The sequence below is a fragment of the Rousettus aegyptiacus genome, unplaced genomic scaffold (genome assembly GCF_014176215.1).
Source record: "Rousettus aegyptiacus isolate mRouAeg1 unplaced genomic scaffold, mRouAeg1.p scaffold_m13_p_1, whole genome shotgun sequence".
NCBI lineage: Eukaryota > Metazoa > Chordata > Mammalia > Chiroptera > Pteropodidae > Rousettus > Rousettus aegyptiacus.
The window spans coordinates 60917950-60943889 of record NW_023416284.1 but is presented as its reverse complement, the minus strand read 5'-3'; the positions used below and the strand labels follow the sequence as shown (position 1 = coordinate 60943889).

Here is a 25940-nt window from a genome sequence, read left to right as displayed (position 1 = left end):
GCGCTTTTTCATAGAAGTAGAAAACTGTACAATAGAGGTGGTCAGCCCTGTCTCAAAGTATATTAAATTGAGCTATGAGGGAGCCATGTAGATGTAGCTGCGGAGGTCCTTGTTTTCACAGGAAAGCCTTGATAGATAAGAAAAAACACTGAGGCCGCAGGCTCCTGCTTTGAACTGTGCAGATGTGAGATGTGTAAAGAATGTTACAAGCCCCCTGCTTTGACACAGATAAGAGAAACAGAGAGAATATAGAGCCCTGGTCGAAGGCTGAGGCCTCGAGAAAAGGCAATGCTTGTGAATTTCAACAAGCGAAGGCTTCTAGCAACCAGGGTATGGGAGAGTTGGGGAGAGGAAGAATATCAGTAAGAACTGTAGTTTTAGAGAAGAGATGAGTATATATACTGGCATAGGAAAAGCCAGGAACCTTGAGAATCAACTGGCCTTCTAGGAGAATCATGTTTGCCTAGAGACCTCATACCCACAAAGAAGGTATAAACTAAGAACATTCTGAACTGCCTTCTATATCTCCAGCCATTTCCAGCCTGGCTGCAGCCTAATAAACTTGTAAGCCCCTGGTGCCTGGTTGACCTGTGGGTTCTTAATAAAATTTGATTGCATTGAAATTGAATTGCTAAACCCCCAGAAATTGACCCAGGGTTGACTCTGCTCCTTCAGATTGTATAAAAGGACTCAATGTCCCCAGAATCACACACATTTCCAGGTGAAGTCCAGGACCAGGGCATGTTAGTGCTTTGTGTTCACTTTTGGGAAGCTGAAGCATTCTGGGAAGTATAAATTCTTCAAGCATTAAGTTTGTCTTATTCTTGCCCAAGCATGATAGTGGAGCCTTTAGTAAATTTTTAACTTGTCATTAAAAATGCCTTTCATATCAAAATTTTCAAGGGCACTGATAGCTGAACAAAAAGAAAAAGCAAGCATAGGAATTATAAAAATAAGCAATCATTCATTTTGAATACAAAAGGAAAATGCACCTCTTTCAGAGTATTTCAAGAAATAACAAAGTGCATTTTTTCTGATAGATTGCTATTAAGGAAACCTCCAAACCGATTAGGCATAAGAATATTGCTTTGCCACTTTTTTTGTAAAGGAGGAAAATGAATGAAGTTGGAAGATGTAAAACTTACAATGTGTTTTCAATTGTGGATCATGGCACTTTCATCCCGAAATTTGGGGAAGATAACTTTTAATTACAGTAATAAGAACCACATGGGCAATGATTGATGTGAACCTGATGTGTCCTATTCCTTTATTAATCTTTTTAATTAGAGGCAAAAAGCATGCTGTATCTGCCGGGAAGGAGATGAGATGGGCTGTGATGCTCTGCTGCACTTCAGGACTGGAGAACCTGATTGCTCACCCAGGGCCTCTGTAACCTGGGGCCAGAGGTGAGGGACCCAAAGCTGGGAATGCTTGCTTCCAGCTGGGAAGGGCTTTTCTTATATCTCTTGCTGCATCTGCATGAACAACTTTTTTTTTTTTTTTTTCCCTGTTGTATTGGTTTTCACTGGCATTGTTAAAACTAAGAGTTAGGGAGAGAATTTAAATTGTTGCCACACCAGTGTTGGGAGTTCACATCTGCCGTAAAAGTGAGGGTGAAGACTTGAAATGGCAGATGTCAGGGAAGATAAAAAGGGAGCCCAGGGCGTGATAGAAGCATGTCAAAAATTGTACTTAGGCCACAGAAACAAAAACAATAGGGTCACCATTAACCGAGATTGCTGGCTAATGACAGAATTGGCAAAATAGGATAATACAGTTGGAAAGAATAAAAAACCTAAGTAAGTAATCAATATTTATGAAACATGTAGTACCCCCTTGAAGTTTAAAGGTTATAGAAGTCAATTCTTTGGGCTCTGTGGTGTAGAATCATTTATTCATTCAACAAATTTTTATTGAGGACTTACTATGTATCAGACTGTGCCAAGCCTGTGGATTCTATTATTAGAAAGATACCCTGGAAGTGCCATAATCTCATGAATGATACAGGTACATATGTGAATATGGAGATACGATAAAGGAATGATCGAGTTGCCTGGTGATGAAGGGGTCAAGGTAGCTCTTGACACAATGAGTAGCATGTGAGCTGACTATTAAAGAAAAATAGGGATTTTCTAGGTATTTATGGAGAAAAAAAATGTTTTAATGTTTTAATAGAAAGAGTAGACTCTCAAAGCTATGGAGCTATGAAGTAGCATTTTCTGTTCAGAAAATTACATGTAGTTGGGTGGTGGGCCTGGATGGGGTGAATGATGCATGGTGAAGCTTGAGATCTAAGTGGAGGCCCGGTCAAAAAAGGACTTCATCGTGTGGGTGATGGGAATCCACAGACCGAACTTAAATAAGGAGTCATTAAAGTGTGGGGAGCGCAAGCTGCAGAGTCAGGGAGACTCTGGACAATAGATTCATCCTTTACTAGGTGTCCAGATTGTGGCAGCATGAATGCCATGGACCTGTATCTGAATCCTAACTCTGTTTACCACTCTCTCCAAGTCTCATTGTTCTTGTCTATAAAGAGGAAAGAATACCTCCTTGAGAGTATTTGGTGAAGAGACAGTAATAAAGGATACAAAAGTGTCTGGCATGTAGCATATGTTCAATAAATGTTATTTTTATTTGCTTGTATTATGTCTAGTTCAACAGAGATTTGTTGCAGAGAACTTCAATAATTAATATGCAAGTTATTTTTTCATAAGTCAGGGTGGCTAGTCCCATTCAGTCAGAGTTTTACGGCAAAAATTGCCAGAGTTTAATTCCAGATTTTCTGATGAACTTTAGTGGTTCCCAAATAGCTAAATTTTTCATAGCCCACTTATTACATGTGCTGCATTCAAAACAGGTTAGCCAAATAAACACTTAAAAAAATAATAAGGCTCTGAGAGAGGGGTGAAGTGTTAGGAGCTGTACTGAGAAAAGAATCTTCACAAAAAACTTTGGATGATGACAACCTCTATTTCAATAGACAAAATCCTACATCTTCCCCTTTAAACCTAGTTTGGAACCATCTACATAAGACTTTCATTACACAGGACATGAATGTAGTACAAGGTGAAGTAGTAACAAAAGCAGAGCACAGTGGGTTTGCTGAGACTGAAGGCAAGTCCACTTCTGGCCAGAGCAGGCCAGAAGAGGGCCAAGCCGTGCTGAGGAGGGAGGGAAAATGCTCATGCGTAGCATGGAAGGCTTCAGGGTGGAGGGCCAATGTTCCTCCTCCTCCCCACAGTGAATGGAGGGAAGGACCAGAGCGAGGGACCAGACGATTTTCGGCCATATCCCTGTACACATGTTTCCTGACAGTGTATCCCTAGTTCTCTCAATGTCCAATGCTGGTGTGTTCTATTTTTATGATCCAGTTCATGTTCTTGGACTTCGATCAGACGGGACACAGATAAATTTTGGCTTGTCTTTTTCAAAAAATTAAAGAGCTTTTAAGTCAGCGCTCCTGAACATGACCTGCCCTTGGGTCCTTTGGTGTTTGGCACTTGATTCTGTGTATGTGTGGGGGAGAGGACCCAACAAGGGTGTGTTCCAATCTCTTCAAATACATTATAGCCCAAAGCAAATGTCAAACTTTCTTGGCTCTCTTTATGTATATAATGACCTGGAGGAGTCAAACTGTGGAGCTCTGCAAGAGAAAGAAAATATGAGAGAGAAAAGCCAGTACAGGCTGCCCCATAGGAAAAGAGATATTATTAAGTAATCTTTTTCCAGAAAACTTATGATCAGTTTCTTCATTGTCCACTGTTGTCTTTAGTAGGATTTGTTGTCAAAATACCACCAAGAGCCAGTAAGTCTTTTTAAAATTCTTTTTCCTCCTTCCTTTTTTCCCCCCAAGGGACAAACAGGTGTTGGTTTGCTCAAATTAAGAAGAACAAAATGAGGGCTTAATCCAGTGTTGTGTGCTGCCTCCAAGGGGTGTCAGCAATGTCATTTGTAAGCAGTGCTTGTAACAGTGAAATTATAAAGTAACATTCATGATAGCAGCTGTTGGCTAACTGAATCTTAGGGTGCCTGATGCTCCCTCATTTTACTCCCTTATCAACCTCGTTGGTACACTCCCTTCTTGTACTTCTTAATTGAGCAAACCAACCTGTGTCTCCGCATGCACAAAATATGTCACTAGCTGGCTCTTGGGAGTCTATTAACATGCCCATCGTGAAGATTCTGAGACAAGCCAAAATTCATGCAATGAAAAACTTGATTTAACCCAGCATTTCCTGTTAAATTGAGTAAGCTCCTGTTTTCTGGGGATCTAGGATGAGAATTGCTGATCAGATATTCTGAAAAAATTGTGAGTCTTCACGCTCGAGTAATAGAAGAGATACTTTGCAGTTTCTGAGGAGTTTTGACACTCAAAGGATACCATGTCAGAGGTCATCTCCTCTTTCTATGGTCAAGCCAGCCTCAATGGTTACCCACGACAGCTGTGTGTACACCTGTGACAAATGCACTTTTTCCTCTCTTCATCTCATGCTTTTATTTCTGCATTTCCTCCACAGACTTGCTTCCCCAACTCTTCAGTAGATATTGAGTATTTTCTTGTCTGAGATTTAAGCTTCAACTTTAGACCATTTAGGTTCTTTTGAGTTTTAGCCAGCAGAAAATAGCTCTAAGACTAACTTCATCGCTTAAAGATTACTGACTTGATGGAAATTTGGAAGCCTAAAGAGAACCGTGGAAAATGTTTTGACTTGTATTTTTCCAACTACTTTAGTTCTGCCAACTGAAGATCAGTAGGAAGAAAGATAAAAGCAAATCCTTGGTTAATTTAATTCCATCCAACGCATCTATCCTAGGATCTCATTAATTAATAGTCATATTATTCAACAAACTTATTGAGCACTTACTATAGGCTAACCAATAGGGAGTCAGGGGTACAAAAATTGATAACCTATTATTAATCTCAAGTAGATTAATGGCTCTTGGCTGAGAGTTTTTGAATCTACATTTTTAACAATCAGAAGATTCTGAAGTGGTCTGAAGACAAAATTCTATGAAACTGTTCAGCAATGATTTGATTTTCTAAAACCTAAATTTATTTTCAAAATCAATGAAAGCGAAGAATGTTAAATACCCTTTAGTTCTTACATCTAGTCCTGTCAGCAACATAGACCTTGAGTCCTGTTGGTGAAGGTTTTGGCAAACAGAGAACATATGTTGACAGTATCTTGGTTGATATTAATGGTCCCAAATGAATCATCCATTAGTGATAAGAATTATCCACCTTAGCTCTCCTAGTGCCAAAGATCTCTTCCTCTATGTGTTGCCCATAAGCCTCCTGTTGGTTTTTCAAAACTGAAAAAAAAAAAAAAAAAAGGTGCTAACTCAAATGTAAAAGGAAGCAGAGGGAGGGGTGAGGCCCTTATTTTCCTTAAGTGCCTCGATATTAGTGAAAGAAGCAGATCTGAGCAGTTTATATAACTCTCTTTGCTCATGAGAAGAAGCAGCTTTCTCCTTTCAATCTTGGCATTGGTTTCTAATGCTCTTTCCTCTTGCCTGTAATTAGAGCATTGATTTAAGTCCTAATAAAGTACTTAAAAGGTACAGGACACTCTGGGCCTGCTGAGGGATAATAGAAGTCTCTGCTCTTCTAAATTACTGTCTTTTGGACTGGACATGAAGAACCCCAGATCAGGATCGTGAGTGTGCCCCAAGAAAAATATTGTCTACATTTTCAGATCATGGTACAGCTTCTTGGCGAGAGCATCAGCTCAGCCCTATAACCTGCTCAGATAAAAATATGGTAATGGTTTTGTGTTCATGGGGTATCACATTTAAAGTGTTATCGTAGAACTCTATAACCACGTAAGTATGTATGATTAAACAAGAGAACTTTGACATTTGAGAACCTAACAGTTAAGACTTTTGCTTTTTTTATGAACAAATGGCCCTAAGAGCAGGCCACTGATTTGCAGGGCTGATGTTTAGCCAGTACATGTAAGTTTATCTCTGCTGGTTGATCATGGCTGGCATCTTTTCTCATTGGCTGAGTGTCCATTCTGATCAGTTGATGGGTCTCACTGGACTTTGCAAATTTTTATTATTATCCTGGTGGCTTGTGATTTTTGTGAAGATGTACTCTTGAGTTCCACTTGTTATGAGTAAATAAGCCCAGATGGACCACTCTAATCACATCTGAAAGGGGCTCTTATATTTTTAAACTAGACTTCACAAAACAATATGTTTTATTGATGTCCATAAAAATAAGGATTTTCAAAGTTTTGAGATGTATTTACTAGGAACGTGAAGAATCCACTAAACTGCAGTTCAAATCAGGCAAACACAAGCTGTTTACATATTTTAAAACCTGAGCACACCATGGTTATTTTCGATGTTCTTTCTCCCCATCAAACTTAGGTTTATAAAGAGACTCTGTTGACCTTCCTTTTGTTTTAAAAACTGTGATTTCAACAAGCTATGGGGCTAGAACTGGGCATACCATAAAGAATAAGTCAGACCGTGGTCTCGCAGACCTTACATTATGATTAAATCACATTTCAGTACCTAAATTTAAAACATATTTTTAACACCCCACCCCAAAGTATCACGTGACTAACACTGCTGTTGCTACTTTACTTCCCTCACTACTCATGTTTGCCAAAAGCCTTACAATTGTTCTCACCTTCTCAGAAACACTGTCTGTTCATGTGCTTCTCTAGATTTATCAAGCAATTACTGTTACAGGCATTATTTTAAGCATTTATACATATTATTTAATGTAATCTACCCAACAACACTGTGAAAGAGGTGTTCTTACCAAACCTATTTCGAAGACTAGTAAATTTAATATCATAGAACTTAAGTAACTTGTTCAAGGTTACAGAATTAATAATGGTAATGCAGGTGGTCTTACTCCAGAACTGGTGAAGATATAATTATTACTTAAACCAAGTAAGTATTAAGTTTTAAATACTAAAGAAATGAACCTAGCATATGCTATGTGTTTTTCCTTGTTTGACTGCTGAAAGTCAGAGCTAAAGTCACTGACCTTCCTGGTTAAAAGAAACCTTAGAGCTCTCAAAGAGGAATTGAGAAATATTTTCCTCAGCAACATCTCTGACTGAACACCATGCAGCTTAGAGCCAATGGTGAGGTATATATTGTTTAAGGTTCTCCATAGAAACAGAGCCAATAGGGTATCTGCATAATATATGAGGAGATTTGTTATAGGAATTGGCTTACATAATTATGGAGGCCGAGAAATCTCACAATCTGCTGTCTGTAAGCAGAACTGGTGATCTAATTCAGCACAAAGGCTGAAGACTTGAGAATCCAGGGCAGGTGCTGTAAGTACCCACCTGAGTCTGAAAAGCTAAGGACCAGAAGACCAATGTGCAAGGATAAAAGATGGATTTCTTAGTTAAAGTAGAAAGAGTGAATTTACCTTTCCTCCACCTTTTTGTTCTATTCAAGCCCTGAAAGGACTGGACAATACCCACCTGCCTTGGTGAGAGCGATCTTCCTTATTCAGTCTACTGATTCAAATGCTAACCTCTTCCAGAGGCATCCTTCCAGATAAACCCAGAAATGTTTTAGCAGCTCTCTGGACACATCTTAGCCTGGATGACTTAATATGTAAAATGAACTAGCACATGGTTCTTGTCACTTCATGAGCCAACACATTTTACTTATAGAAATTTGACTTTTGTAGATTTTTTCTTCCTGAGGCACTGAAATATTTCTCTTGGTAACTTTCTCTCCTTGGGCTACTTCTCTCTTCTAGAGTGATCCAGAATAAGTCTAGCCTGTTTTGATAGGTCCTCTTTCAATTTCTAGCACTGAATTTTCTCTTTTATAGTCTATTTTTCAGAGATGTCTTTGAACCTGTGGCCAAATTTGTCCCACAGATGCGATTTGCTTCACTTGCACAATATTGGCCTTTACAGAAGCGCTTTCCTTTTTAATTAAAATATAGCTAATATTTAAAAGTTGGGAAGTTGGATCTTCATCTTTTCTTAAAAATGATGCTCTCTAAGGTACTTTACTCACTTTCTTATACAGAATCAGTCATCTATGCAGCCACTGTGCCATCAGACAGGAAGTTTCCTATGCGAGGGACCCTCTCGATGACTCATCATCCTGCTTACACTTTTATTTTTCTTAAGATAAAAATTAACATTATAGGACTCATTTCTCTATCAAAGAATGGATGGAGAAGAAAAGGACTGAGAAGTCTGCATTTTCAAGAAAAATAGGAGCAAGAATAATTCTTTAAAGAGTTAAAAAAACTGTTCTTTATACCTGGCCTGCTTGGCTCACGTTTGTTACTTGCTTGGCTCCTATAAGGCTTCTGAGTTCATGACCCAGGTTTTAATTTTGTTTTTCCTATAACATGTTTGCCAAATCTCTTACTATTGTTCTCGCCCTCTCAAAAATACTTTAGTCAGTTCATATGCTTCTCCAGATGTGTTTCACCAACAACAGAAGGCATTGGGTCTTTGACCTAGAATGCCAGTTTGTGACAAACTTCTACTTGTATTTCCTCGCTTTCCCCAACCATAATATTTTTGTCCACTTATTACATATTAAATGTCAAGACAAAAATGTGGCATTCGTCCAGGTAAATTTTTTTTTTTTTTGAAGCTTATAGAAAAATGATAAGGAGACAAATCTTCAAGATGTGACATGGCAAGGCCAGGTAAAGGTCAGGTCTTTAAACATAAAATGCAGAATTTCCCTGTTGGCTTTCTCAACCAAAGTGTCAAAATGTCATTAACCAAATTAGAATCTCAACAGAGCATCTTCAGGCATTGTATTTTTAGGGGGGGGAAAGTAGTCCTTAATAACTATAACTGGGCAAGAGCTCATCTTAATAGCCCATTATATTGATAGAAAGAGCAACTAATGACCCCTCATTAAAATCTAAAGCCTCCAATTATTTTATTATTGTTATTTAATATCTACTGAGTTCTAGCTTTAATTTTACCCAGTCTGTCCTATGAATGTAAATGTCAGTTGGTATGGAATGTAATTTAGGCTTCTTTTTGGAATAATATTAAACATTTTTTTTTCAAGTTTGGCAATTCCTTAACCTTCTCAATACACATGCACACACTCCCCCTTACCCCCAAAGACACACGAATCTGTTGCTTTCCTTAGCATACATTTTTTCCTATTATTTCTGTAATAGAAGGAATAGAGGAAACTTGCCTGAAGAAGAAAAAGGAAACATGACTTTATTCTAATCAATTGCTGAATTAGGATTATTTTAGCTCTTTTTATAGCTACTATTGGTAAAGAATTTGAACTGTAACTATGAAATTTTGTTCAAAAATAAGTCAAATTTTGTCCTCTCATTCCCTGAACTTTAACTGCAATTGATCAGTGACTAAATAACGTATTTCAGAGAAAAGAAACCAAAGTGGGATCAGAGTGCCCATAGCACACTGTCACTTTTTGGTAGCATAAGAAAGGTCTGTCTCATGCTCAGACTTTAGTTTCAGAAGTGGCAGCTAAATTTCTGTCTCTATAAACCAAGAAAATAGTTTTATGACTATTTATTACATAATGATTGTGGGCCTCTGAAGCAAATCATCTCTGCAACCTCGAGTTGTATACCTACTTTCTCATGGAGAATTCAGACTTTTCTCATAATTTATTCAATTTTCCATGCTAATTTATGGAGTACCTATTATGTGTACTAGGTATTTACTGTAGAGCAAGGATTAAGTCCATGCCACCTGTCCTTATGAAGCTTCAGGACTAGAAATCTCTGAGATGCCCATATTCAGAGATATGTTCAAAATATTTAACAGCAGTAGAACTCCTACCTGGTCAGAACAGATAGCAACAAATCAGAATGAATTTTAGATATTTTGCCATATCGGTACATGTAGGCTTCGTTTCAGTCTTGATCCTACACCCCAGTTAAGGACTATTAAAAAAAAAATTCTATTTTCTTGAAAGAGTATTCAAAATCTTGAGACAATAAAGAAGAATGCAACCTAAATTATGTGTAATGCCATTCTCTTCTTTTCTCCTCCACATAGCTGCTCTGGGCTCTCTTCTCTTCCCGGCAAAGCCTGGCCATGTATCTGAATGACCATCCTAAGCTGTCGCCAGCAGATTTCACAAAATTTCTATAGAATGCTTTACAATTACTATTCAGTTAAGCAAGTGAGCTCAAGATCTGTCAATAGATTTTTTTAAATGCCAAAGGCAATATTAGAATTGAAAGAAACACACGCAGAGACACGCACACACGTGCACGCACACAGAATATTCTTTCTAAACATCTGTTTGTTCTTTGCTCTATCACTCTCTCCCTTCTGCTCTCCTGCTTCTCTTTTCCTCATTAATGAAGTGTAGATCAAGATACTAAGAAAACTCTCTAGGAGAAGATACAAGGATGGACAGAAATTTGTAGTTTTTTCTCCTTCATTGTCAATGATCCCCCTGAAAGTTAACAACAACCTGATAGTGAGGGCAAAATAAGGTCAAAGGTAGGAAAGTAACCTAGAATTCCGGCAGCATAATATATTATTAATAAAATTATTTTAATAATAATAGATAATAATTATTTTTATAACAAGAACACGTATAACTTCAAAGGTATTTTAATGTAGTAGTTGAAGTGACTCATAAGGCATTAAAAATAGTGTTACACCATATTTAAGACCATAGCAAGCTAGAATAATAAGAATAAAAAAAAAAACACATGAACTAAAATGTGAAGCATTTTAAGACCTGTTAAATATTGTATGTTTTTCACAATTTTTTAAAACAACTTTAGGGAAGCATATTTTACATACATAATTCACCTATTCTGAGTATACAACGCAATGACTTTTATTAAATTAGCCAAATTGTTTAATCATCACTATAAATCAATTTTAGAATATTTTCATCACTCTAATAAGATCTCATACCCATTTTCTGTTAATTTTCATTTGTATCCTGTGCTCCAGGAAGCCATAATGTACTTTTTATCTCCACGTATTTACCTTCTCTGGACATTGATATAAGTGGAATCATATAATTTGTAGCTTTAGTGTTGGAGTCTTTCACTTAGTATAATGCTTTGAGGTTGTCTCTGTCAGAGCAGGAAGTAGGTTGGTTTGGGGGCATTTGTTTGTTTGTTTGTGGAGCAGTATTCCATTGTAGAGCTTTATTACATTTATCTATCCATTCACCAGTTGCTGGACATGGAGATTATTTCCAATTTTGCTTATTGTGAGTAATATTACTCTTAAGATGGTAAGTAATATAAGCATCCAGATAGAGGTACAATTTCTTTTCTCGTAGGTAGATACCTAGGAATGGAATACCTGGGTCATATGAGACAGTGAATTATAATGAGAGAGGAAGGAGGAAAGCCTTTAAATTCAGGCAAATCTCAGTTTTAGCTATAACTCTTGCATTACATTGGGTCTCTCTATATAAGTCTTAATATTTTTATCTGTAAAATGGAAATGCAGTCTATATTGCATTGGGTTATTGTGAGATGCAAATAATAAAATATAATTTAAATCCCCAGTCTAGAGCCAAACACATAGAAGTTACTTGGTAACTCTTATGAATGAAACATTATAATCAGGAATAAAGAACTATATTTAAGATTATAATTCATCTAAAGTTATCAGAGCAAAAAGTAATAGTGTTTCAGACCAGGTTTAACCATTCCTCATTACGGACATGGATAGATAGATACCTAACTTTTTTGAGCCTTAAGTTTCCTAGTCTATATAATCCACCTCTCAGAGTTGTGAGAATTTGGTGGGATCATATGGGTAAAAGAAATTAGTATAGATCTGTTTGACTTTAGATGCTTAGTAAGTGGTAATCCCTGATATTATTTTAAGGGAGCCTCCTTATATACATTTATTTTTCTACAACCGGACTCTTCAGCTATATAAGCCTTTTTAGAAACTTAGACAGGAAAGTGGGCATTCATATAGTCCTTCCATAGGTTAGGAAAACTGAGTTTCAAAATAGAACATCATAATTAAAATGACAGCTAATATTTATTGAGCATTCATTAATATGTAACACACTAAGATGAGCATTTTATATACCTATCACATGGAATCTTTCTAATAATCTTATTTGTAGATGCCCATGTTGATAGAGTTCCCTTTCTATAGGTGAAGACACTTATTTACAGAGATTAAGTAGATAAGAGGCAGAACCAGGACAGAGCTGTCTGCCTCCAAGGCCATAATCTTAACCATTTGGCTCTAATGTCCTATGTTCTAGGACAAGGAGTAAGCTCAACCTACCAGACTCCCAGCCCTCTTGGACTCTGTAAGTCATATGTTCTCTGTGAAATGTGATTTCTAAACTCAGATTAAATTTAACCCCTGCCCTCAATATTGTTGGTGGGAAAGCCAGCCCCAGTTAATTTTCAGGGTCCTTCTATGTTTTTGAATTGTTTAAGAATCCTGGACCTTATGCAATCCCAAAATTTAAGTCCATTGCTTTCAGTCATCATGATCACTGCTGAGATGCATAATATTCATGCAAGTCCAAGGCTAACAAATTTTTTGCTCATGGCATCTACCTCTTCTTTTCTTATACTTTGTCCCTAAATGCTTCTCCATAACTTCCAAGGCTTCTGTAATTACTGTTTCATCCCATCTTCAAATGTTATACTTTGAGAATGTTGGAATCTCTATGGTTTGGCTACTCCTTTTTTCCTCTTTGCAAACAAACTCTCCAAGAGTTTAGGTTTTGCAAAGCAAAGACCTTTCAAATCTCCCCTGAGAAAGGCAAGCTAAAACCACCAAACAGCAAAGCTTTGGCTGCCCTCTTCAAGAAGGCAAAAAAGATTCCCAATATTTCATGGTAAACCCATAAGGTACAGTTAATTTTCAGTGTGATTATTCTATAACATTAAATTTTCAGTAAATCTCTGTGCTACAGGTATGTCAGGTATTTGAAAAAGTAGATCAGATAGTGAACGAGCTGATGCTCTGCTAACATTTCACAATTTCTGAAAGGGGCCTAGCATTTCACTAAATCTTTGATTCCTAACATACAAAACGATGGCATTGTAACAGGAAGTATGTGTCTGAAGCACTGCTGTTCCATGGAGTTACTGCTAGGAATAGTTGCTTGCACAAGCACAGGTTTAAGTAGTGCAATTTGTGAAAACTTTTTCCATTATTTTCACATTTTCCTTTTTCTAGGTGTATTTCTTTGTTTTTCCAATTATATTTAGCAACACAATTAAAAAGTGGCAAAATAGGTGTCATAGTTGCTAATTATATAATTATAAGAGTACAAAGCAGCCTTGTAAAGGATGGTGGAAAAACTTACCTGTCCCAATTAGGAAATAATAAATAGCCCTGCACCAGGGCTCTGCACTTGTCTCTGGCCCTCATTTCCCTTTAGAGGGCATCACCACCCAGTCAGTATTTTCAGGATATAGCAGGAAGGTCGCTGGGCTCGGTGTGAAAGGCTGATGTGTTTGCTTCACCTAAGGACTTGAGGGAATGTCAAGAGGCAGGAGGTAGGCTGTCCTGGGGAAAGCACTCCGTGCGTTCAAATGAAAGCTCTAGACCTTTTTCGAGACCATTTATTTTGATCCCGATAACCTGTACAGCTTTAAAAATTGTATGTGGGATTGAGCCAATCCTAGAGAGAAATCTACTCAGCATCGCTTTCATCACAAATGTGTCTCTTTATCTGAAAGAGTTTTAAATAGGTGTTTTAACAGTATTTTAGGAAGTATAGGGCTGAAAAGGTGATATCTTTCCCCAAAAGGTTATCTTCCTTTAGCACAGAAAAGTTGGTTACCATTGGAGGAGGTAGATTTAATAGATTGATTTAGCCCTCATTAAAGGTCAGGAAATATTGCCTGCCTTCCTTGTTTCCTCTTTTTCCTTTCTTTTCTCCCCTCTCCTCCTTTTTTTCTTTCTCTTTCATTCAAATACCCTTTTTTTTTTAAGTTAAAAATGTTCTAAATTAAATATTACACACAGGGGAATATTTGTAACATATGGGTAAAGTTTAAAAACTAAAAATACAGCAAACACCATGTAACCCTCCACACAGCTAAATGAATAGAACACATGTTTGAAGCTCTTCTGTACTTCTCTTGTTTTCTTAGAGTTAATCATTATCTGTATTTCCCATTCTTCTTCATAGATTTAACACAAATGTATTTCTCCCTAAATAATATATTGCATAATGTAAGAATTGTATTATATTGTTTAGATCTAGTAAGTCATACTATATACATAATTTTCTTTTCCATCTAACATTATGTATTTGAAGCCCATCCATGTTTGTGCCTATAAATAAGTTTTATATATTTTCACTATATATATGGTATATATATACACACACACTATATATACATATATATAATATATATAAGCATACATTATATATATTATATATTTTATAATATATAGCAGAGGTCCCCAACCCCTGGGCTGTGGACTGATACCTGTCCTTGGCCTGTGAAGACCTAGGCCACACAGCAGGATGTGAGCAGTGGATAAGTGAGCAAAGCGTCATCTGTGTTTGTAGCTGCTCCCCAGCACTAGCATCACTGCCTCAGCTCCACCTCATCATTAGGCATTAGATTCTCATTGGAGCACCAGTCCCTGGTGCCAAAATAGTTGGGGACCACTGATAGTATTATACTGGGTGAGTATATCATAATTTTTATTCATTTGTCAAGGCACAATTAGGGGTTTGTCTAGTGGTTCTATTTTGTTTTTGTTTTGTTTTCTATTTCAAACAAGTGGTTATGATCACTCTTGTGTATGTTTCTTAATTTATTTTGCAAAAAGTTTTAGTGCAGCAATTCTCAAACATTCTGGCCTCATCATCTTTTTTCACTCTCGAAGGACTCCTAAGAGCGTTCATTTATACGGAATATATAATATTTAAAATCAAACTTCAGAAAATTTCAAGTGTTTTTAAAATTAATTTAAAAAAGTAATAATCCCCTTATATATTAATGTCAACATTGTTATAAAATAACTATTTTTAAAAAAATAAAATAAATTAATGAATAATTATTATTATTTTACATTTTTGAAAATCTTTTAATGTACTGCTTTAAAAAAAATTCTTATTTTCGTACTGCATTCATTCTGTTGGGTTTGTTGTTTTGGTTGAAGTTTGAAAAAGCATCTGGTCTTGCACAAATACATAGTTGGAAATGAGAGGACCTGGCAGACATCCTGAAAAAGTTCTCACATCGCACTTTGAGAACCACAGCCTAGGAGTGGAATTGCTATCCGTAATAATGTCAAATTGCTTTTAAAATTGATTATTTCAATTTATACTCCTACTAATAATGTATACGAGTTCTTATTGTCCTTACCCTTGAAGTAATGACCTCTTTTACTTTCAAATATTGAAAAGTTTTACAATTATCTGGTTGATCATGTCTGAGTTTTATGAATTTTATTAATCTTTTGAACAACAAATCTTAGATTTCGTTAATTTTTCTCTACTCTCTTTTCTATTTCATTAATTCCTGTTTTTATCTATCTTTTTCCCTGTATTCCATTTTCTAATGTTCATTCTGTTCTTTTTTTTGTAACTCCAAAACTTAGACCTGTTGCTCATTCATTCTGAACCTTTCTATTTTTCTAATGTGAGCACTTATGGCTATAATTTTTCCTCTAAAGACCACCATAGCTGCATTTCCCATTTTCATATCTATTGTATTAAGTAGTTTTATTATTGTTTTGTACTAAATATTTTCAAATTTTTGTTGTGGTTAATTCCATTATTCATTATTTATTTAGAAGTATTTTGAATCTTGTTGAGGCTTCCTTTATGAACTAGTGGGTGATTAATTTTCAAATTCATTTGTTAGATATTATGTTTTGTATAATCCTTTAGATGAAGCATAGTATATATAGTTTTCAAGTCTATATTCTCATTCATTTTTGTCTGCTCAATCTAGCAGTTGCTGAAAAAGTTGTGTTAAAATATCCCCAATGAAAGCATATTTATCAGTTTCTTCTTGTAGTTCTTTCTAGTTATGATTTCTAAATTTTTAGATTGTGTTAATAGGAATAAACTCATTTAGAAGTTTGTATCTTCCAGGTATATTAAACCACCACAAATTACACAATAATACTTTTAATGTCTCATAATGTTTTTAATATTGAAGTTTATTTTGAATTATTTGACTTATTTTATTATAATCTGATAACACTTTGATTGGTATTTTTTTAACTCTTTAACTTTAAACATTTTTTAATCTTATATTTTAGATATTTTTCTTGTAAATAGCATATACCTGGATCTACTTTTTTTTTAATTCTAGCTTCCGATATTAGTCTTTTATTCCCAATATTGTTTTTTAACTGAAGTGTTTATTTCATTTCAATGATTGTGGCTACCAGTATTATTCATACTAGCTTCTCAATTTTATTTTATACTTTTTGTCCAATGTTGTGTTTAATAGAACTTTATCTGGGAAAATGCATGGAGATGCAATTTCAAGGAGCTTTCCTTTATAGCAAATATTTATTACTTACAGTTTGGAACTTCCAAACCATGATATCTTAAAATATTTTCTAGGTTTGGCTTTTTTTTTCTTTGCCAAGGCAGGTAGTATGAATATGTATGGGCTACAAATTTGAGTGAGAATTGGTTTACGAATTAATAGGACAAAAATTTCCCTCTACCCAGACACAAGTATATTCATTCTCTCTCTCTCTCTCTCTCTCTCTCTCTCTCTCTCTCTCTCTCTCTCTCTCTCTCCCTCTCATCTTGTAAACAAATTTTCTTCTCATTCACTCATCCCCTATGGATGAGGACCTTCACGGTCTTGGCATTATGTGATGCTCTCCTACCAGAATCCCCCAGTTAGATTGTCTTTAAGATTTGCCTCCTATTTTTGCCCTTCAAATTCATCAAGACTGAACTTCAGATCCCCAAGGAATAGCAGTTGCCTCTCAGTTATTTTAGTTTTGTTTGTTTTGTTTGAGGCTTCAAAGTCCTTACTACTCTGGAGTCTTACTCTTGCTCATGTTTGGTCCCTGAGGATTTTCTCTACCTCTTGCTGACTCGATTAAACATTAAAAAAATTTAGCATGTATCTATATAGAAGTTTTATAGCAGGATAATTGTTTAAGGTATCTAATATCTCACATTGCTAAATCTGGAATTCTTTCTTATCCTTTCATTAAACATTTATATTATATTTGAATATTGAAAAACTCTGAAGTTCATCAAATCATAAAATTTTAGTTCTAATTTATGACAGAACTACCTGAAGGGGGTTGTAGATCTGCAAAGTCCTTTGATTGTGAGATTAAAAATAATCTGTTGTAATTTTTTTAGTCTGCATATGTCCAATGTTAGAAGAAACACAAGTTAACCTAGGAAATGGAGGTGGAATCCTGATATTCACCCATGTATTCACCCAGTCAGCATAAAGGCATTCTGTACTTGTTCTAGGTCAGAAATTGGGCTGCACACTGAGAGTATAGCTGGAAACAAGACACAGAATGTTTGCCTCACAAAGTTGACTGTCTGAAAGTAGACTAAGGCACATATGACAAACTAAAGGGATCTGAATGGGGGAAAAGCCAACACATAAACAAGAGTTGGTGAGAATTAACAGGAAAGCCATAGACTATACGATAAATGGCTGTTCAAGTAAAAGAAGTTTCAGGAAATTATTTAGGAAATACCAGTTTTGCACAAAGCAGTTACATTTCATGCCAGGCCTACATTCTTCAAGGGTAAATAAGATCTCTTAAAGAGACCATAATGTATAGATAAAGATGCGCATTAAGGGAAATGTCTGTACCAGGTTTTTAGAGTTTTTAAATACCTGTAATAGAATTTTTGCATCTGTTGTGCATCCCAAATTACAGTGGATAAAGTATTGTGAAATAACAATGAATAAACTAGAACTAAGATCTCAGGTGTCACTTTTGTTTTAAGTAAGAAGTCTAGCATTTAACTTGAATCTTATGTGGGTATTACATACCTTTAATCATTGGTCATTTTTTGGATGTCAAAAATGTCCCTTATTTGTGTTTTATCTCACCCAAACTATAATCCAATAACAATTTTCCTGGTAAGTGCTTCTCACATGCCACAAGGAAGCAATTCTTTTGCTGTACTATACTTTAAAGGAGTTTAAACTAAAAAGACAAAAAAAAAAATTACTGTCTTATCTACATTGGTTGTGAATATGCTAAGAAAATAAATTTAAATTATTGAATTTTCACTCCTGTGAGACATCAACATAATTGCAGGGAGGGCACCTTTATTTTTTTATATATTTATTTATTAATAAAGAAGAATTTTCTATTCATACTCCAAAAATACTGGTCCAGTGGAACAAAACAATAATGCAATGAAACCTCTAGTTCATTAAATTGGAATGCTGGGATTGAATTACTAATTTATGTTGTTTTTAATTTCATGTTATAAATTATACTATTTTAAAATATAGGAGGAAACTGTTCCCTGGGAGTCTGCTTACTTCCAACTCTGACTAGGAAGTTTTATTTGTCCCTGGGGAACTGGGAAGTAGGGGATCCACTGAAAAAATGCAGTTTCACAGGAGCATACCATGAAACATTCATGGACACGTTCCTACATTACAGGAAGCTTAATAAACATAGGCAATCACTTAAAAATATATATGCATTCTAAGGCTTTTGAAAGGCATTTTCATTTAAAAAAGAAAAGGTAGGTTTTGAAAATTTGACTTTAGAGGTGTCATGGATGTTTTGCTGAGAGTGTGTACTCTGAGATGAGGATGTGTGAATGATGGCTAGGGGGTCAGCACTTTGGAAAGAAGGGAAAGAAAGGAAGTAGGATTGGGTAGATGGGGAGACTGGGCTATAATACAGTCTCAAAGAAGGTCTCAGCCAAGCTCTCAGGAGCTCTGGAACTGGGCCGACCTACAGAGATAAGAAGAACTACTCTTTTACCTCTGGGTGGACCAGGTATTGGATACAGATTGACCCTAGGAATGGGCATAATCTGCAAAAAGTAAATCTCTGCAATTGAGGCCATTTCCTGGAGGGCTGCAGCCAAGGACTGTCTGCTGGTAGTGCTGACAGCACTCGCAACAGCAGAAAAAATAAGCTGTTCAATCCTGAAGGTAGATCTGGGATGTGCATCATAGGATCCGCTATTTAAAAAAATTTAAACAAAATCAGACAAATATTTGTCCAAAATAAATGTACAAATATCTGACTTGGGACATTTTAGTCCATTAAACATTATCTTTTATTCATTTAGCAACCACGCCCTTAGTACTTATTATGCGCGGACATTTTACCAGATGTTGTGGAAGCACCGTGGAGATGAATCAATCACAGGAAGTAGGAACCACCATGAACTCTGAGGATCCACCATAGGGCAAATGATTTATATGGACTGTTTTCATCTATTCCTTGAAAAACACATATGAAATGGGTATTAAACTGAGATTTTATGAGTGAATTTGTCCAAGGCTACAAAGTAGAAGGTGGAGCAAGGATGCAGTGTATTCTGTCTAAGCCCAAAGCCGACTCCCTTTCTCCGGTAGAGCATTATGTTGTCACCAGGTCATATAGACAACCTTATCACAGGCAAAATAAAACTATGCCATACTCCATGAACAGGCAAAGTGCCAAGAGACATGAAGAAATTATCAGTTCTCACCGGGAGACTGACAGTTGTAATAGTCTGGAAGATTGAGTAGGGTTCTCCTGGTCAGAATAAAAGGGACAAAGGGATGGTAAATTGATAAGAGACATAAACTATTCATTCTTCACAAAAGATTTATTTTAATCTTTCTGAAACTAAACCACATTATGGTTAAAACTCTTGCTCTGTACCTCACTCTTTCACGATTCAGCTCAAAATCCTTGTTGTGGCACATAAGGCCTAAAGCCATTAACATAATCTGGTCCTTGCTTACTTTGCAGCCCTCAGCTCTTAATTTTCTTCAGTTTAAAATCTACACCCTAGGTCAGGCTGAACTGCTACCAGTTCCTTCAGGCCTTGATCTCTGTGTCTTTTTTGCTATCTCTATCACTGTCTATCTTTTTTTTTTTTTTTCCTGACTCTTACCCTATCCCACCCCACTCCAGCCCCTGTTTATCTTTTGTCTCACTGCTCACTCTTGGGACATTCCCCACCTCACTGTCTCTTACTTGGCTAATTCAGATCTCTGCTCAAATGTCATCGTGGGAAGATTTCTCCAGGTTTGGTTCCTCCTACATGACCCTCTGTTTCTATCCACCCCATCACAGTGTTCCTCAGACTTTGTTGAAACAGCCTCTCTTTCTAATGGTGTCTGTTCCTCACTAGTTTGTTAGCTCTTGGAGAAAAGGAACCATGTCATATTTATATTATGCTACTTGCCCTAAACACAGTATCTAGTGTATAGTAGGTATTCAATCATACTACAAAGAAGAAAGGAAGGAAGAAAAGAAGAGAGGAGGAGAGTAAGGAAGAGAGAAAGGAAGGAAGGGAGAAAGGGTGGGCGAATGGTCAGGTGAGCAAAGAGAGAACTGAGAATTATATCTAGCAATTCAGATTTATAAAATATTGTCTTGTGAAAAACTATTGTAAAATTACTAATAGCTTTTAGGTTAAAAAAAGAAATTTGGGACATTTAATTTTCAGATTTTAATAAGAATACTGAAATGTGTCTTAAATGAGATAATTTTTGGTAGTAATTTTTAAAACAAAAATTAAAAGTTTTAATATTTTAAACCTTTTGTAACATGGGTGTTACTATGGCCTTGACATTTACTATTTTAGCTCCTTCACAGTTTCCCTAGTGAAAAACATATATTTTTATTTTTTTACTCTTCATCATTCAAATCTACCCTCTCCTTCACAATTTTTAACTTTTCAATTATAAAATGATTATATCTTATTAAAGAAAGTTTAGAAACTACAGAAATATATAAAGAATAAAACTCACCACAAATGCTCCTACGATTTCAATTCTGCATCCTGTTTTCCTCAACCAAGCATATTATAAACTTCTCCTGAAGTCATTAAAATTCCCTCAAAAGATTTTGTTAGTGTGAGATATTTAATTACATAAGCACATCTTAATCCATTTAACAATTCTCTTGTTTTTGAACATTCAGTTAGGTTCTATTGTTTTTGGTAGAAATCTAACTAAAAATTAAATTAGCAGTAAGTCTCAATATAGCTTGGAAATGTCTCATATTTGGAGTGGTGATTTTAGTTATATCAGCCCTCTCTATTTTAGCTGCAGTTATTTTGGCTATTATTAATTTAAAAACAAAAACAAAAAAAACCAACAAAAAAACCTCAGTTTACTATCCTGAAATTAAATGCCACTTAAAGAAATTATGAGACTGTACTGATATCTCTTAGAAGAAAAAATATCTACATTTATTTATGCATTCATCACACATTATTAATTGTTGTTCTGTGGTTCTGGTCTAAAAACTGTAGAGGTCTTCAGAAAGAGTACTTCTGAGAGTGTATGGTTTAATGTGACAGCCAGTCATGTGCACAAATATCCTAATATAAGACGAGGCTCAAAGTCAAGAGAACTCAAACTACTAAAATTACAGAATTTCTGGAGGTAGAGATATTTTCTATCAGGGTACTAAAGAAGGCTCTAAAATAATTATAACATTCTAGAATAACATCATTTATTTATGTATACATATATGTATGTACAGATGTTAAAGGGCAAAACTTGATTATTTTGTTCAAAATTCTTAATTAGCTAATTAAAAGCCATAATTAGTAATAACTAGTAAGATTCATTCAAAAATGTTATTCCAAAAATAAATTTTAGTTCTCAAAGATTATTAAAAAAGTAAATTTTAAGAGTAATTGTGACTTGAAGATGTCTACAAGGAAGATAGATCATCAAAAAGAATAAACTGTAAAAAAAAATGACTTGAAAATGTCTACAAGAAAAATAAATACAGATATATAATGGTTTGTAATATTAAAGTTCATCTCTCTAGTACATTTAATTGCTCAAAAAAAATTGTTAAGTTTTGTATACATCTAAAGTGTGACTATTCAAACTCCTCCACTGCGATGTAAAAGAACATATTTTTACAAGAAGAGAAATCATACTCTCCTACTGTTGCAAATGTTTGTATATGTAGCTTACTTTGGAGGCACTCTTTATCTGTCCTCATCTCAGATGGAAACTCCCTTTTTTGTTGTAAGGTCCAACTCATTGTAAGATCATGGAGTTGGAAGAAAATATCAATTCCTTCACTTTCCTCCTCCAAGCATGACTTGGTTTTATTTTTGGAGTTCATGCTTCTGAAACACACTATTTTGCCTCTCATGTCATGGCTACTACTTTAAAAAGTTGCCCATGCTGCATAACATAGGTTCTCTTCAGGATGATGGTTGAATGCCATGAACCTTGACTATTTCTGAGAATTTAAAGAGGGTATCGAGTCTGAGTGCCTCTGTGAACTCATGGTCCAAGGTATTTTCAGGAATTAACTTTTCATGCCTTGTTGCCTGGAAGACTCAAAGATTGTTTCCATAAAATGATAAATATAAATGCAAAGAAGATGCCAATTATAAAATATGAACCAGATTTTTAAATAATACAGCATACACTTTTCATTACCCTTTTAGCTCTGTTATTTTCATCTTCTACTTGCATGGGGGAAAGCAGGATGGATGCTAATGTGTTTTATATTTATCTTTCTGGAACATATAATTTTTAAAGTAGTCTTCATACTAAAAACAAATTCTTCTAATAGGATTCTGTTCAGGAAGAGAGACCAAGATGAAGAGTTGTACCTCTGAGGTAAGAAACACAGCTGTTCTTCTTGCCATGATTTGTTCAAAGACGAGCTCCATTAATAGGAAACAAATGATTTATAACCCATGAGTTCACATATGAAAGGCATTGTGCTCTGAGTAAGTAATTGGCTGTAGGTACAGTATAGCTAATGTGCTATATCTGCAAGCATTGTTCATGCAGTGTTAATACTGTGGGTCATCATTAGGCAGATTGTCACACCATACAGAGCCACTTGTCACTCGCCTGTTTTACCAAAGAATATTATTTTAATATTTTTATGTCTTTGACCTTCTTTCTTTTCTCTAGCCATAGTTTCCATCAAAATATCTGTTTCTTGGATTTAGAATTTTCTAAAACTTTTCTGTTTTCTATTTCTGAGAATGAGTTATTTAATTGCTCTTACCAGCTCCCTTCAGAACTCTGAAGAGATTCATCCTCATCCACTCGTGGCATTCAAGAGATCTGTTGCTTACAGTCAGCAACAGATTATCAACACAGGCTGAACAGGTAACAGGGCAAGAAAGAGGGGAGGCCATCTTTCCACAGCAAAATCCTGGTTTTCAGCACAAGAAAATAACCCCATGTTGGCCTTTCAGAAGTAAAATAATTACTCACAGGTGAAATAACTGTAATAATTATTCCTAGACATAAGAATTTCCTTATAAGTGGATCAGTGATACTTAACATTAATTAAAATCATGGAGAATTACATGAGATATACAAAATACTCAGTGGCTATTTTAGTCATTTACATACAAGTGACACAGTACAGCCAGAACATTTGTAAGAAAGATGTATTTAAATGAGCAGTGAAGATATTTGGGGGGTCCGACAAGAGAGGAAATGATGTTTGTTTATTGTTTCCTGGCTTGTAACTGTATTTTTCTTTGACTTTACTTTTAAACCCATGACTGTTCATCCACTGTTCTACTCAGAAAAGTGAAAATAGATATTCCTGAATAGGTTTTGAGGAGTGGGTTAAGTAAAACAACAGGTTAGTGCAGATTTCTAGAAAAGCGTGCTATGCCTTCAGTCTCTTACAGTTGAATTAAACCTGGATTTTGTTTCCTCTTGATTAATTGACTGCATTTGTACCAGGAATAAAACAATATTGTTGATGTTGGTGTGAGCGCTGTTCCTTCATATGGAAAACTGGTGGGTCAGCCACTGTCCCCAAAACCAGAGAAGTTAACAACAGATACACCGTTACAGAAAATCGAACATGAAATGTTTTGGAATACACTATATTCTCTTTTAGGATGTAATGACAGGTCCACAAACATGATTCGAAAATTTAAGGAGTTAATTATAATGATATAAAGCACATTATTTTTGATAGAACTCTGAAATCTGCAATTCTTTTCACTGGCACTCTTCCCTTATACTGTGCTGTACAGAACATGTGCAGTACTATTCTGAGTTTTCCGGAAGTGAAACAACTTTATGGAAATCATATGCAAAATGTTTCTCAAGTTTTTTTGCAGTTTACTTTTTTATGAGTCTGTTAAAAATTTAAGAGAAGCCTTGTTGACATTTTATATGCTTATTTTTCTTTCAAAGAAAAATTGGAGGATTTTTAAATTTTCATATCTAACATGATAAAAAGTGAAATAACATCATAATTCTTATCTTGTTGAATCTGATATTTGGTTGTTTTATTTTCTTTTACGAGTTTTGTTCATCTTGTAACCAGTCTTATATGTTTCATTTAAAAAAAAAATAAAAGTTTATCTCACTTTTTCTGTTTTGAAGAATTTGCCTAGAGCTAAAGCATCCAGATAGAAAAACCTGATCAAAAGATCTAAATTTTCAAAATCCTTCCTCCGAAAAATGTTAATAAATAATGTAAATATTTTAAGTACCCCAACAAGTGATTTTGGCGAATATTTTGTTATCTGAGAAAACTAAAGAATAAACATATTGTTTTGAATATGTTTGAATATCACAATCATTGTTTCCCTCTCAGTGTGTTCATGAAATGAAATGTTTTTCATGGAGGAATATGGCTACAGCCATTTATTACTTTGTATGTTTTATTCATCCAACTAACACTAAGATTTTTATAGTTCACCAAATACTTTATTTCTTTGTCCATCAAAGTCCCTTTGTGCTCTCTTAAGAGAGAAACGTTATGACATTTGTAGATACAATTCATTAGGTTTAACACAACTATTAGTTCTTTAATTAAATATTGACTTGAACTGCCAGGCTCTACTTCTGGTGGAAGAGTGATCTTTTATCAGCAAATGTTTGTGCTGATTCGTTGCACTTACTCAACCAACATTTATTGAGTACCTCCTATGTGCGAAGCAACACTTAGGCACTGTGAGTATGCATATGTGCGGGACATGAATTGAATATCGAAATGAAAAGCACTTATGTTTTATTTAACTTTTTTATTATTACAAGGATAAGAATTAGAAAGCTATCAAAAAAGGCTGATGAGTTCTTCCTAAATAGGCAAGCATGTAGCAGCTGGAGGAGGAGGAGATGAAATGGTGGCGTTTTTAAAAATGGCATTTGGTATTACAGATTGATGCATGAAAAATAAAAACAAGGATGAACTATTGAGTCAACAAATTATTATTATAGCTATTTTTATGGGATGATCTTGCTCTGCTTTTGGATTAAGCTGCAAATTTCAGTCACTCATTAACATTCCTTCTTTGAAATGACTTTATTATGGTTATATATTAATTCGATTGCTACGAGTTTCCTGAAATAGAAGATCGACTTGACCTGTGGCTGGTGCTAGAGAAATCGCATCCTGTGTCATATCAGCAAATTAGCACTGAGTTTAACCCTCATATAGTAAAGCCTGGCACGGCAAAACAACATCGTTGCTATTTTTCTAACTTCCAGCACTTCATTAACTATGGCACCACATAGGGGTTATATAACTGTGAGCATAACTTTGTAAAGTTTATAAACATAACAGAGAACGTTCTCACGGGTGTTTTAGGCCAGGCCGCATGCGTCGCTCCTCGAGGTCACCCAAAGTTCCTTCTCCAGAAACAGCTCACCCTTCAGTTGCAGGGGAGGCAGGCTGCCCACATTGGCTGTCCCAGCGCTAACCCCTCCAGTGATCAGCAGCCCTGTACTCCTGCCAGCATGTCGCCAGAGGAAGATTGATTGCCTCTTAATAATGTTTCTCGTAAGTTTCACCAATCTGGGTCTTTTTCCAGTCCCTAGGTTCTTAGCACTTGACCTCCACAATGTG

At 35.5% G+C, this 25940-nt stretch overlaps 1 long non-coding RNA gene across 1 annotated transcript in view; it reads left to right on the top strand.

Annotated features, from left to right (window-relative positions):
• Window positions 1–24083, top strand: part of LOC118613618 — a 32848-nt gene extending 8765 nt beyond the window's left edge. Inside the window, exons 2-4 of the long non-coding RNA XR_004955552.1 lie at window positions 1288–1406; window positions 22677–22723; window positions 23127–24083. This is a non-coding gene — a long non-coding RNA (uncharacterized LOC118613618). The remainder of the gene's footprint in view (window positions 1–1287; window positions 1407–22676; window positions 22724–23126) is intronic.
• The last annotated feature ends 1857 nt before the right edge of the window (window positions 24084–25940 follow it).